General features: G+C 40.0%; 2 long non-coding RNA genes across 4 annotated transcripts in view; both read right to left on the reverse strand.

The window, feature by feature from the left end:
* Positions 1–2,991: 2,991 nt before the first annotated feature.
* On the reverse strand, positions 2,992–6,240 carry LOC140340684 (uncharacterized). Of its 3 annotated transcripts, none has more exons than XR_011922728.1 (3): positions 6,230–6,240; positions 5,022–5,193; positions 2,992–3,998 (listed from the first exon to the last, which is right to left on the reverse strand). It is a non-coding gene; the product is annotated as an uncharacterized lncRNA (long non-coding RNA). The 3 variants fall into 3 exon arrangements; XR_011922720.1 differs by lacking the exon at positions 6,230–6,240 and adding an exon at positions 5,814–5,922; XR_011922707.1 differs by lacking the exon at positions 6,230–6,240 and adding an exon at positions 5,837–5,919.
* Positions 6,241–11,161: 4,921 nt separating this feature from the next.
* LOC140340786 (uncharacterized) overlaps positions 11,162–12,243 on the reverse strand; it is a 3,740-nt gene continuing 2,658 nt past the window's right edge. The window contains exon 3 of the long non-coding RNA XR_011922738.1: positions 11,162–11,675. This is a non-coding gene — a long non-coding RNA (uncharacterized lncRNA). The remainder of the gene's footprint in view (positions 11,676–12,243) is intronic.

Consider the following 12,243-nt stretch of genomic DNA (forward strand, 5'->3'; position numbering starts at 1 on the left):
TGCAAATGTTATAAGGTTTAGAAGGCCAACATACAATGGAATAGGATTGGCAAACATGTTCAGGTTTAGAAGGGCCCAGATCCAATGGAATGGGCAAAACGTGATCAAATTTAGATGGACCCACATTCAATGGGATGGGCAAAACGTGATCAGGTTTAGATGGGCCCACCTCCAATAGAATGGGCAAAACAGGAACAGGTTTAGATGGGCCCACATCTAATGGAATGGGCAAAACAGGAACAGGTTTAGACGGGCCCACATTCAATGGGTTAGGGATGGGCAATCTTGGCTAGGTTTAGATGGGCCCACATCCAAAGGAATGGGCAAAACGTGATCAGGTTTAGCTGGGCCCACGTTCAATGGGATAGGGATGGGCAAACATGGGCTAGGTTTAGATGGGCCTACATCCAATGGGATAGGAATGGGCAAACTTGACCAGGTTTAGATGGGCCCACATCCAAGGTAATGTAAATAGGCAAATGACCAGGTTTGTTTCCAGGTTCAGCAAATTTCTTTGACATTCTCTGAACCTGATGTGTTCTTTTAACTTCCCAGCTCCCATGTAATATTCAACCTCACAACAATTTTGAATATAAAAGTGTAGAGAGCGTGTGTCAATCAAGGAAAATTTCCTTTGTGTATTAGAGCATATAAAAAATATACACTCAAAAGTAACATAATTAGCCTAATGTGCGGGAATATAAAATACATTTGGATGGTATATATATTTTAACTTCCATATGAACTGTAAAGTGGTTGGTAATATAAATATCAAATGGAACTGGAAAATAATGATAGTTAAGGTACACAGTAGGCAGTGTTCCCAATGATTGTGATTGTTAGGGGTGGTTCATAATTAGTAGGGTGTGTAAGGTGTTCATATGCACCCTTTTTGTTATGAGCTGCCCTAACAACCACCAGTCAATGAAAACACTTCCCAATTGCGTATCTTAAAAACTGTCTAACTTTTACATATTTGTTCAGCTTAAATTGTAATAGTGGAGGAACAGTTTGAATTGAACTCACTGTGGGACTGAACTGAAACTTCCAAGTAGCAAAAGACCAACTGTGATAATATCACCTGTATTTGCACATAGGAACAGTTTTTGAGAAGATTGGGCCCTAATATGACGTAGGGGTCCAAACCCCATAACATTCAAACTACCAGCACCTCCTGCTATCCTATAAGCTGGGGCCCTGAAGAAAATGAGGACCCCTACAGTTACCCAGTTTGTCCCAAACCATTCCTGTTCCTCCTAAAAAAGCCACAAGCCTGTGAGGGCAGTGTTATTGTCTGGGGTGCTTGTGGGGGCAGTGTCATGGTCTGGGTGGTAAGGTCTATCAACATTATGCCCAAACAATGGGGTCAGTTGACTCCTTGTACTGGGGATTTCTCTGTCAATGGATTTTTTATCACGTGATGGCACAGAGATACTCAAAGATGGCAATGCAAGGATTCATCAGGCTAAAATTGTGAGAGTGGTTCAGGGAGGATAGGACATCTTCACATTTATACCACATTTGTAAGTCAAGACTTGAACCCCACTGAATCTTTGGGATGGGCTGGAGAAGACTTTACACAGCTCCAACTTTCCCATGGGCAATACAAGATCTTGGTGGTAACATTATTACTATTATTAATAATAAACATTGCAATATTGCCTAGGATTATTGAAATTATACTGCGGTGAATGTGTGCGGTAATCAAAGCTAAAGGTGGTCCAATTAAATTTTATAGCGTGGAACTTTTTAGCCATACATTGTATTTTATATATTATATGCATCATGTTTTTTCTTTTTCATACATTTACATGTCATTTTTAGAATAAAAGGAATTTAACTTTAAGTGAGCATTTCAGTAATTCTTAGTATTACAGGTAAACATCTAAACATTTTCAATCCCCAGTGATAACAAGCCTAAATATTACTTACCGAGTTGACTTGTAATGATAATGATGTGTTTTGGTTTTATCCACTGGGAACAATTATTCTTCAGGTCTAGATGAAAGTAATTAGGAATGTTTGAAGGTCAATTAAAGCATTGCCACTGCAAACTGTGGAATCTAATGAGTGTCAAGACATCAAAAAGTCCAAATGAGCAATCCCACTGGGGATGTAACATGGGGACACAGGCAAAAAAAAAAAAACATTTTAGTTGTAACAAGGCTAATTATTGTAATTATCTAGCCAGGTTTCGTTTAAAATAAATAAGTATTGCTGAGCATAGAAAATATCCAGCACAGTGGAAAACGGTATTAAATATAATATACATTCTTTTGGAAATTGCCTGTATTTCATGACGACTATTTTGTATTTTCGTAACCTGTTAGCCCAGATCAAACCACCCGCCACCTCTCAGCACGGGAGATAGAATGGTGGCCTTGCAATAGAAGCTGAACTATGGTGAGCGAGTGTTGAATATACTCCTAGCACCAATAAACATGGCAGCATTTTGAAAGTCAATGGACTGGTTTCTTTGCCTGGAAATGTTGCTCACCCCAGGGAGCCTCACTACCTATCCCCATCTCTCAAGCCAGACATCATTCATGTTAACATAGCTTATATCAATATAATGTATTTATTCATATGACTTGATTTTGGCTGATTACACAACAGTGATCACATTATGGTCTAACATTCTCGCTTATCTCCAACATACTTACTTTCCATGTGACTCATTAAGCCCATAAGGGTCTGATTTCAAATGATCGGCTTATACCAAAGGGTTTCCATATTCTTGTATATGTTATTTCCCCAAGGGCATTGGTTATCTAGTGCAGTGGTCTACAACCTTTACGGACCACTAAACTTACAAGATCCAGACCGAGCATGCACAGGGAGACGTGTCACTCAAAAGGAAAGAAACTTCCCCCAGAGTGACAACATGATGCCAGACCCTGCCCAATCCAGAGACAACCTGCCCACGACCCTGAGCCTGCAATACATACAGGGGGACATGGTCCTCTGCTCTGGCTGGTGCGTGTCCATTACATTTTTCCTAAAATGCAGTCATACCCACAAAAGGTTGTTTAGATGTGAGACCAGGGGGACTATTTTTCTCTGTTGTCCTGACCCCAAGTAAAAATTCAAGTGATCACCAGAGCATTGTAAAATCCTAAATCACTGAAAAGATCCAAATTCATCTACTGGATTACCTACATTATCAAAATGCTGTACACAAGACATACTTCTGCTGGGGTAGAAAGGTGAAGCTTTGGCTTACTAACCCATAAATACTCACTGTGGATCTTACCAAGCGTCAATTTTAGGCATGATTGGCCATCGACTCTTTCCACACCTATCGTATCCATTGCACCTATTCCTATATCATATTAATGTTACTTTGCCTCCCCACCCTCTTGCTTATTCAGCTGTCCTCACTGAGAAGAATGGAAATCACAAATCTTGTATCTTTATCCTTTTATTGTCTTATGATCTGCACAAGGTTATTGCAACAACCATTTTGTTTGACCGTTTCCTCCAAATACAATTGAAAAAGATCAGATTTTTGGTTTACAAAAGAACCCAAACAATGCAGCCAGGGAGTTATACTACAGTCCTCCAGCAGAAGGGCGCTATACAGCAGAGAAGATTTCCTATAAACTTCAGTAAACAATCTTAAATTATTTTTGCATGCTGCACAACAATTGATTGCATTAGGCACAATATTGCTTCCTGACGAGTCTAAAATGTGGATGAATTTCTAATAGTAAGCAGCAAGGATTTGGCTAGGGATTAGCAGATGTCCACAAAATTGACATTTATTTTTACTTGTTCCATTATTCCCACTTCAGATCCAATCGGCCATGAGAAGCTGGTCCCCAAAGATGGACACTCCTCACACGTGGCTCCTCTTATTCTAACGTCAGGCACGCAAGCTGGAGGTTTTTCATGGACAAGAACCTGATTGCCCTCATGAAATAGCGGACTGGAAAGTCAAAGGAACATTCAGAAGGCATCTTTACGGTGATCCTATTTTCATGGTATGTAAAAGTAATCTGTAGGAAATTTAAAAATATTAGCTTGGGCATGGGTTGATGGGCTAAAAAGTCAGATTTGTGGCTTATAAAGAGAACCAGTCATCAGACCATTCAATTCATAAAAATCTTCCCAGGTTTTTATCACTCTGTACCACTTCTGATGGTCTAGATACAGATTTGTGGGCATTCATTTATGCCGATATCAGTTAGGACCATCTGCTTAAATAATCTTGGAGAGCAAAGGTATTCTAATACAGAGTCAGTGAGGAAGCCAATGGTGGATCTTCCTTTGGGTGTACAACAATGTGCAAACACTGGCCATGTAGAGTAAAGGCTAGTATATCATCAAGACCTCTGCAACTCCTGTTTTAGGTCACCGCCATGGGGAACACATCTGGCTCTCCCCCATATCCCCACCAATCACACAGAATTAATTATAAATGAATACACCTGCATCCAATAATTCTTTTTATTAGAATCATTAGTACATGGGCCCCATTGTATTGTATTGTGTTATGTTGTGTTTTTAGCATTTAACTTGTACAGATACTCAGTTGACTTGCAGCATGATCTCCTATTGCTACAAACTACAAAACTATAAAACTACAACCTGACTTCACTGCCCACTTATATTCATTGTAAACGCTGGCCTTCCATTACCATGAACACCCCCACTGTGTCCAGACACTTCCTACTAAGAAAACCCGGTGTCCCCGCAGCCATCTTCTATTACATTGTCGCAAATGCAGTTATTTTGTACCAATAAATGATTAACAAACTAGGGAAGCTGTATAAGATCCTTATGAGCAGTTTCCCAGATTCACCCATTACCATGACATTCCTTGGCAGTGATTTACTGATCCCCTCTCCACTTACACCTTTAATAATGTTACAAACATTTCAACTCTAGAAAAAATAGACTCAGACCTAATCCCTATACAATATATGAGGACATCATGAAAAATGCCTATTTGCTTCTGTGGGAAAAGAATTTGTGGGGCCACTTTGGATGAACATAAGTGTATGGGGCCATTGACATACCGTGGTGCAGGTTCCCTTCTGGAAGGGGAATTGGTGTTCCCTGTGCACTTCTCCCCAGAGGCTGTCCTTCATCGAATTGCAGATTATATGATTGTTGATTCCAGAAGGGTCAAAGCGGGGATCAAAGTGCAGCAGCAGGTTTCTAAAATCATTCCCCAAGCTTATGGAAAAGCTATAAAGACAAATTAGCAATTCTTTTACTTTACTGATATAGCAGTGAAAGTCAGGACAAACTTTCATGGGTCACCCCCCATTTATCTGGTCCAAGCAATTACAAGAAAGGCACCCAGTTCCAAGACTTTCAAGTACAGTCCCAACTATCCAATCTGTATTTTCCATACGGATATCTGAAGGGGTAGCTGGGCCGAGGAGTCAATGCTAGGAGGGGCAGCAATGGTTGCTGAAACTTTAATTGCAAGACAACAAGTAACAATAAGGACTGAACAGTCCATCACCACCATGTGCTTTATGGTGTAACCCCGGACAGGTACAAGGGGAATATGTCAATTACAATTATGACCCATATTTCAGGTAACAGCTGATGGTTGGTAAGTCATAAAAACAGATTTATCCAATGAAAACTTATTGCTACAATCTGGCAAAGCAATGTCTACAATGAAAGGGCTTTATGAAGAAAGACCCCTCATTAAAAACTTATGGGAGAGGTGGGGGTGTCAGGTATATATACACAAAGCACACAAAGATTTAGAATATTGTACCAAGCAGAGTTCACATATATCCAAAATATTGTAAATGAGATTAGACAAAAAAAAAAAGTTAGACAGAACTCACATTGGAATCACATCTAAACTTACTGATTACAGTTTGGTGGAATGAAGCCCATCACCTCTACAGATTGGCCAGGAAGCACAAAAATGCTGTCACAAACCACACCCTGTATAAGAGAAATGCCAAAAATATAATACCCAATACCATGTATTACAAAAAGGAGAAATTATTACATCCAACATACCACAGAGAGGGTGATAGTGGCTACCCCAGCATAATAGATATTGTCTATCTCCAGTATAATAGAGAGGGGAATGGTTATAAAACATGGAGGGCCCAGTATAAAGGCAAATATTGTACATTTCAGCTTTAAATGTAATTATCTTACTTAATGGAATAACCCACAGAACATGCAAAGGAATCACATCCCAGAACCATTATATTTACTTAGCAGCAAAATCCCATTCATTCCAACTCACTTGCATCTCCATGCTGCTTCCCTTGTTGAGACTTGTAAAGAGCGGCCCTTCCCCTTCCTCTTATATAGGACTGTCTGCTCAGGCTGCAACCAATCAGTATGACGGGTGTAACCCCCACACCCAGCAATCACCGGACTGGAGATGGGGTTCCAGAACCATTCACTACCAGAGCAGTCATAGGAAGAACAAAATGATGATTATAGAGGACCTGTCACTGAGAGATGATGGAAGCCACCATTGCTGAAACCATTCTACAGAATTGTACTTTGCCTGGATGTAAAACCACAATAATTCAGAACAACCAGGACAACAATGGCAGCTTCCATCATCTCTCATTGATGGGTCATACTCAGATCCTCACTGCTGGAGCTTTATGGTACAAGTCATTAAATAACTACAAATTTTCTATTGTTTATTGGTGATCTAAAACTACAACACACAACAATGGCAGCCATCAGAACACTGGGCCCGGTGTATGACTCTGGGAAGGTCAATAAGAACAATCACTCATACTGCAAATTGCTCATTCACCTTGTAGTAGATAGAAAACAAGCTGAACTCTTTAGGGGAAGTTTTACAATAAAAATCAATAGCCATCTGATCAATAAATTTCCCGGCAATCTGTGATGGTGATCCAGCCCAAATGTGTCATCATTCCCAAAGTGGTACAACTGAATGTAACTAAGATCCCCCACATACATATATATGTCTCATATACCATGGGTGTAAATGTGTTATAAACATATATGAAGCCCCCGGGATTGTGGGATGGGAATCCTGCAGGACAACAAATGCTGGAATGGGCAGCACTCCAGGTATTAGTCATGTGTAGTCCCTGATCAGTGCCATCATAGGTAGGTAGTAGGTAAATATGAAGACCTCTCAAGTGTTCGAAGGTGAATATGGGCAATTAAATCCACATTTCCTTATTTCCCCTGCATCAGCAGTAATGGTGTACTTGGCGGTCTTGGATTACCTAAAGGGTTACTCAGCCCCAGTCTGGGTGAGATTGGCCAACTAATACCCCTCTGATTTACCTACTTGAATGACACCTATGATGATCAACTATTGGCGTGACAAGGCTGGAATTTAACTTTGATATCTGTGTTACTTTGGATTCTGGAAGTGACAGTCAAGGACAACATTACTTTTGGTACAATGGAACCATATACAATGGAAGGGAAACATTACATAGGGACTCACATTCACTTTTTAGTAACATACAGTCCGGCTTTGTCACTGCATATTATGGGACTCCTACTGTCAGTGTGTCATTGGATAAAGATTCCTAACACAGGGCAGACAAGTTGAATTTGTAAGTCTTGTTAAGAACAGGAGGGCAATAGATGAGGTACTGCCAGTCCAAGCCGACACTGACTGCTAAGGTATTACAAGACATAAGCTGTTTGACCTATTTCCGCAGATGATGGAAGATTCTGACAAATGTAGTTTCTTGATGGGGGTTGCAGTTTTTTTGGCAAGCCATTCTCGGTCTTGTTATTTTATTTATTTGAACATGTAGTGACCTGTAGTTATTTTATCAGATGTTGGGTCTTGTATTCTTTATTAGGTCATTCTGTGTTCTCCTCTATCAGCAGGGTTCATTTATCTCCACCAAGATGAACTGGAGGCAGCTGTAGGCATTGTGTGACCATAGCGTGGTGAAAAAGTCAAAGCCTAGAGTGAATCTCCTCTCCCAGCTCTGAAGGTTCCTGCTAAAGGTGTCGATAGATATAGAAGTGCTCAGAGCCTTGGCCATTGAAGTCTTCCTGTTGTAGATTTGGGCTACCCTGCAGCTGAAGTCATGAGCAGCAGCAAAACGCATGATAACCCATCATATCTGAATTCCACCATTCAGATACTGAATCCTTATATTGTAACGCAGAGTATAGAAACTGAACGCAAGATTTTGGTGACTCCGTCAAACCTTCATTTTGTGGGCATGCTTTATAGAAACAGAGAAATTAGGAACACAGATGGTTGATGGCCCTACAAAAATGGCCATGATTTAAAACCCCAAATGTCATTGTGTAATAATTCTGGGCCCACTAAGAGTCAGCGAGTCATTCTTCTAGAACCACATCTCTCAGCTTGTCAATATTATGAGACCTCCAAGTGTTAGGGTGTAATTTACGACATTGCAAAGCTTGGCACAAAGAGCATACGTGTGAATTCAGCTTTAATGTGGAAATTACTAGAAGGATGGCTCTGCCTCTTCTACAATAAATGCTCCTTACAAAGCAAACTGCTTTACATTGTGGACATTGTACAGCTCTGTGTAGAACCTGGACATACCCTGGTGCTGGAGTAACGTCAACCTGGGCCACCCACTCAAGATGACTGAAGACTCCAACCTCTAAAGAGGAAGATGGTGCCAGGTTGTGTGTTGGTAATAAAGAGAGGTGGTGTTGGGTTTTGTATTTGTATTGGAAGGACAGTGTGTGTCATGCTCGTTCTTTGTGGTTGTGTTGCTCATATATGTCTTTGTTCACTTCTAGACCAGTTTGGCCAAGCGATTCTCAATGTTTGAATTGTCCCAAATATGAATATCATTCCAGCTAAAGAAGGAATTCTGTTTATTTCTTATGGTCTAAGAAAAGGCATTAGAGAAGGCAAAGGCTCCAAAACATCATCTCAAGAATGTCATCTTTATTGTAGAAAAAACAGAAATATGTGTATATAGGTAGGAAGAGATTGCAATGCTTGTTATTGTTGGCAACATGGAGAAAAAGGCAATCATTCTATTGATGGCTCTCTGTAGGGCCCCAAAATCTTGCTCACGGTATTGGGAATTGTGTGTGATAGCCCAGCCTGCTATGCCCAGGTCAACCCACCCTAGGTGAGCACTGTATATACCGGTAATAGCACCATTTTAAAAGAGCAGGACTAGACTTTATGCCTGGCTGCTTACTCCGGGGAACCCTGCTATGTATCCCCAGCTAACAAGGGGTACAACATCCGTGTTAAAAAGCTCATTTCAATACCATATATTGATTTGTGTCTATTGATTTTAGACAAATAAACAATGGTGACCACTTTATAATTAATGTTAGCAGGGCACCTATATACCACCTGAGAATAGATTTAGATTGTAGAGGTTTAAAACCCCGTTTCCAAAGGTGAGGATCGTGTTGATTGAAACTATTGCTGGTGGTAGAGTTCTGTTCAATGCCAAAATCCACAAGAACATGGATTGTATTTCTTCATTCCGTGTCAAACAAACTCAGATGTTCAGATAACAGATTAAAGAAATGTCAGCTGCTAATAATATAATCACAAGAGAACAGACACCAGTTGATCCATAGAGTTGCTGTTCTGATTTATTCAGAAAAGAGTTATACAAAGTAAGGTAGGTTGTACAGAAAGGTAATTAAAAGGTGAAGAAAACAGGTATCCTTTGGAAATCCGAAGTCATTGATGGCCCCCATATATTTTCTCAGGTCCATTGGTTAATAGACACACAAAAGAAACTTAATGAGATTTACACGACAATCACCCCTCACAATGCAGCCGGCTTTCCTGGTATTTCTCATTATTCTGATACAAGATGGAGCCAATATCATTTTTTTCTCACATGCCCATAAAAGATTAATAGTTTATGAAAATGAAGACAGTGAACAATCAAATAAAATGCATCATTATTCAATTTAACAAATACCTTTGCAGGGTTAAGCAATGCCAAAATAGAAACTCACAATGATGGATCCAACATCAGCTGTTCTCTGCTGCCCAATGAAAGGAGCTGTGTTCTTGATGTTATTAGTCTACAGTTATGAAATGGCTTTGCCTCCCTATACTTTAAAATTCATTTTTGACAATCTACTGTAACATGGCTTATAAAACCTGCAAATTAGATTCCGAGTGTCGTGAATTTAGATCAGACCCCATAGATCTGATACGAGGACCTCTACACAAAGTAAGAAAGCAGAACAGGCAGTTAGGTACCTGTGGACAGTAAGTGGAATCTCTTGGATGGGTTGCAATTGAACTTGAGTCATTACAATTTGAGTTCATTTAAAAAAGGAAACACCCCAACATTACCCCACCAAGTGGCATCACCCTTAATCATCTTTCCAGTTGGCACACTCGTTCATGAGCCTGTTGAAACATTACTTGTTCACATATTTAGAGACACGGAACAATCTCAGAAATGTCATCACCTTTCATCCTAATCATAAAAAACACTAGATTGCTCCAAAAATAGATGTGTTCACCCACTTACTGCACACCTCACACCCTGGATTAAATAAACACCAACACCCTATTGGCTGGATTACACTTGCAGTTACTAAGGTGCACCATCCTAGTAAGAATGACCCTGAAATTTTTTATGACAAGTCAACCTACCCCAAACAGTCCTTTCAATATACCTTCAGACCAGGGTTACAACTATAGGGTTTTAAAACTGGTCTGTACCGCTGGATTTTCAGGTCAACTTGACCTAATATTTCTCTGATCTTTCATATGGAAAGCTCCAGTTAAGCCAAGGCTGCAATGAGCTCTGTAAACAGTGCCGACCAATAGCAAAAAATTATCCAAACATAACGCATTAATATCTCAATTTACTGATTTCGCCCAAAATGCAGTCATATCCCCAAAAGATTAGTTTTTCCCCTTACATGGGTAAAGCCACGTGCCTTAGATGTGAGAAGGGTGATTGTCCAGCTCAGTTATCCCAACACTTACATGAGTGAAACACTAAATCACTGGAAAGATCCTAATGGACCTACTGGATTACTTACATTATCACAATGTACAGAAGAACAAATGCTTCTGCTGACGTAGAACACATTTGACAAATGAGAAAATTGTATTCCTGATAGAGATCATGTAATTCTGTTCTCTTGTCTATACAGCTTGGCTAATCTATTTCTTTACATAATGGTTGTTTTGCTGTCCTCAATGAGAGATGAATAGAAATGCACAAATATATAAGTATTATCCTTTTAATGTCTCTAATAGTCTTTGCGCACATTATCGCAACAGCCGTTTCCTTCAAAGACAATGTATCAATATATGAGACAGATAGAAAATTGTGGTTTACAAAAGAATCCAAACAATGCATTCAGGACAATCAGCACAATACGCCAGACATGGATTTGCTATAGCCTACAGCAGCCCATCCGAAATTTTAGTATGTTGCACAATTGTATTGAACCATTCTGTGAAATGTGGATGAACTAAGAAGCAGCTAGAATGTCCATAAGAATAAAACTTGTTCCACTATGGCTATTGGATCTGAAGTGGCCAATAGGAAGCTGGTATCCGAAGGACACCCAACACTGGTGGCTCCTCTGTTCCTTTATTCTATCTTCATGTATGCAAGCCTGACGTTTTTCAAAGCTAGAAAAGTAATGGCACTTGGGGGATGGTGGACGGGAAATTCAAGCTGGCCTCCAGCAGGCATTGTTATAATTATCTTCTCTTCTAAGAACTTGAAGGAAATCTGTAAAAAAAAAAAAAAATAGGATTCCAACTTAAATAAAATAAATGCTTAAAAGTGCATGGACGGTTCTGAATTTATTTTACAAAAAAATAAGCTACTTTACAACATAAACATTCAAGAACAAAATTGTTTATTCCCTTGCAAATGACCACAGAAGGCCAGTCCTTGCACATCCCCAATACCAGGTCATATGCTCAACATGCAGGACCACAAACCTCCGATGGTCTAGTTATTGATCTGTGGGCTGCAGTGTTCATTTATGGCAATAGGAGATCTTCCCTTCAGGCAGTGTACAACAATGAGCAAACACTGGCCATGAAGATTTTAAGGGCTAATGTCTCGATCAACACCTCTGCGACCCTTGTTTTATGCCACTGCCCCAGGGGACACCTGCCTCTCCCCCATATCCCTACTTCAGTACATCCTCCAACTTACTCCATTCCTAGAGCCCTCCCCACCAATCATTATAAATACATGCAACCTATACACCAGCATATAAGAATTCTTTACATCAAACAGATTTGAAGCATGATCCCCCATTGTCAATGACTTACCAGATGGCCCCCCC

Source organism: Pyxicephalus adspersus, chromosome 1, assembly GCF_032062135.1.
Source record: "Pyxicephalus adspersus chromosome 1, UCB_Pads_2.0, whole genome shotgun sequence".
NCBI classification, from domain to species: domain Eukaryota; kingdom Metazoa; phylum Chordata; class Amphibia; order Anura; family Pyxicephalidae; genus Pyxicephalus; species Pyxicephalus adspersus.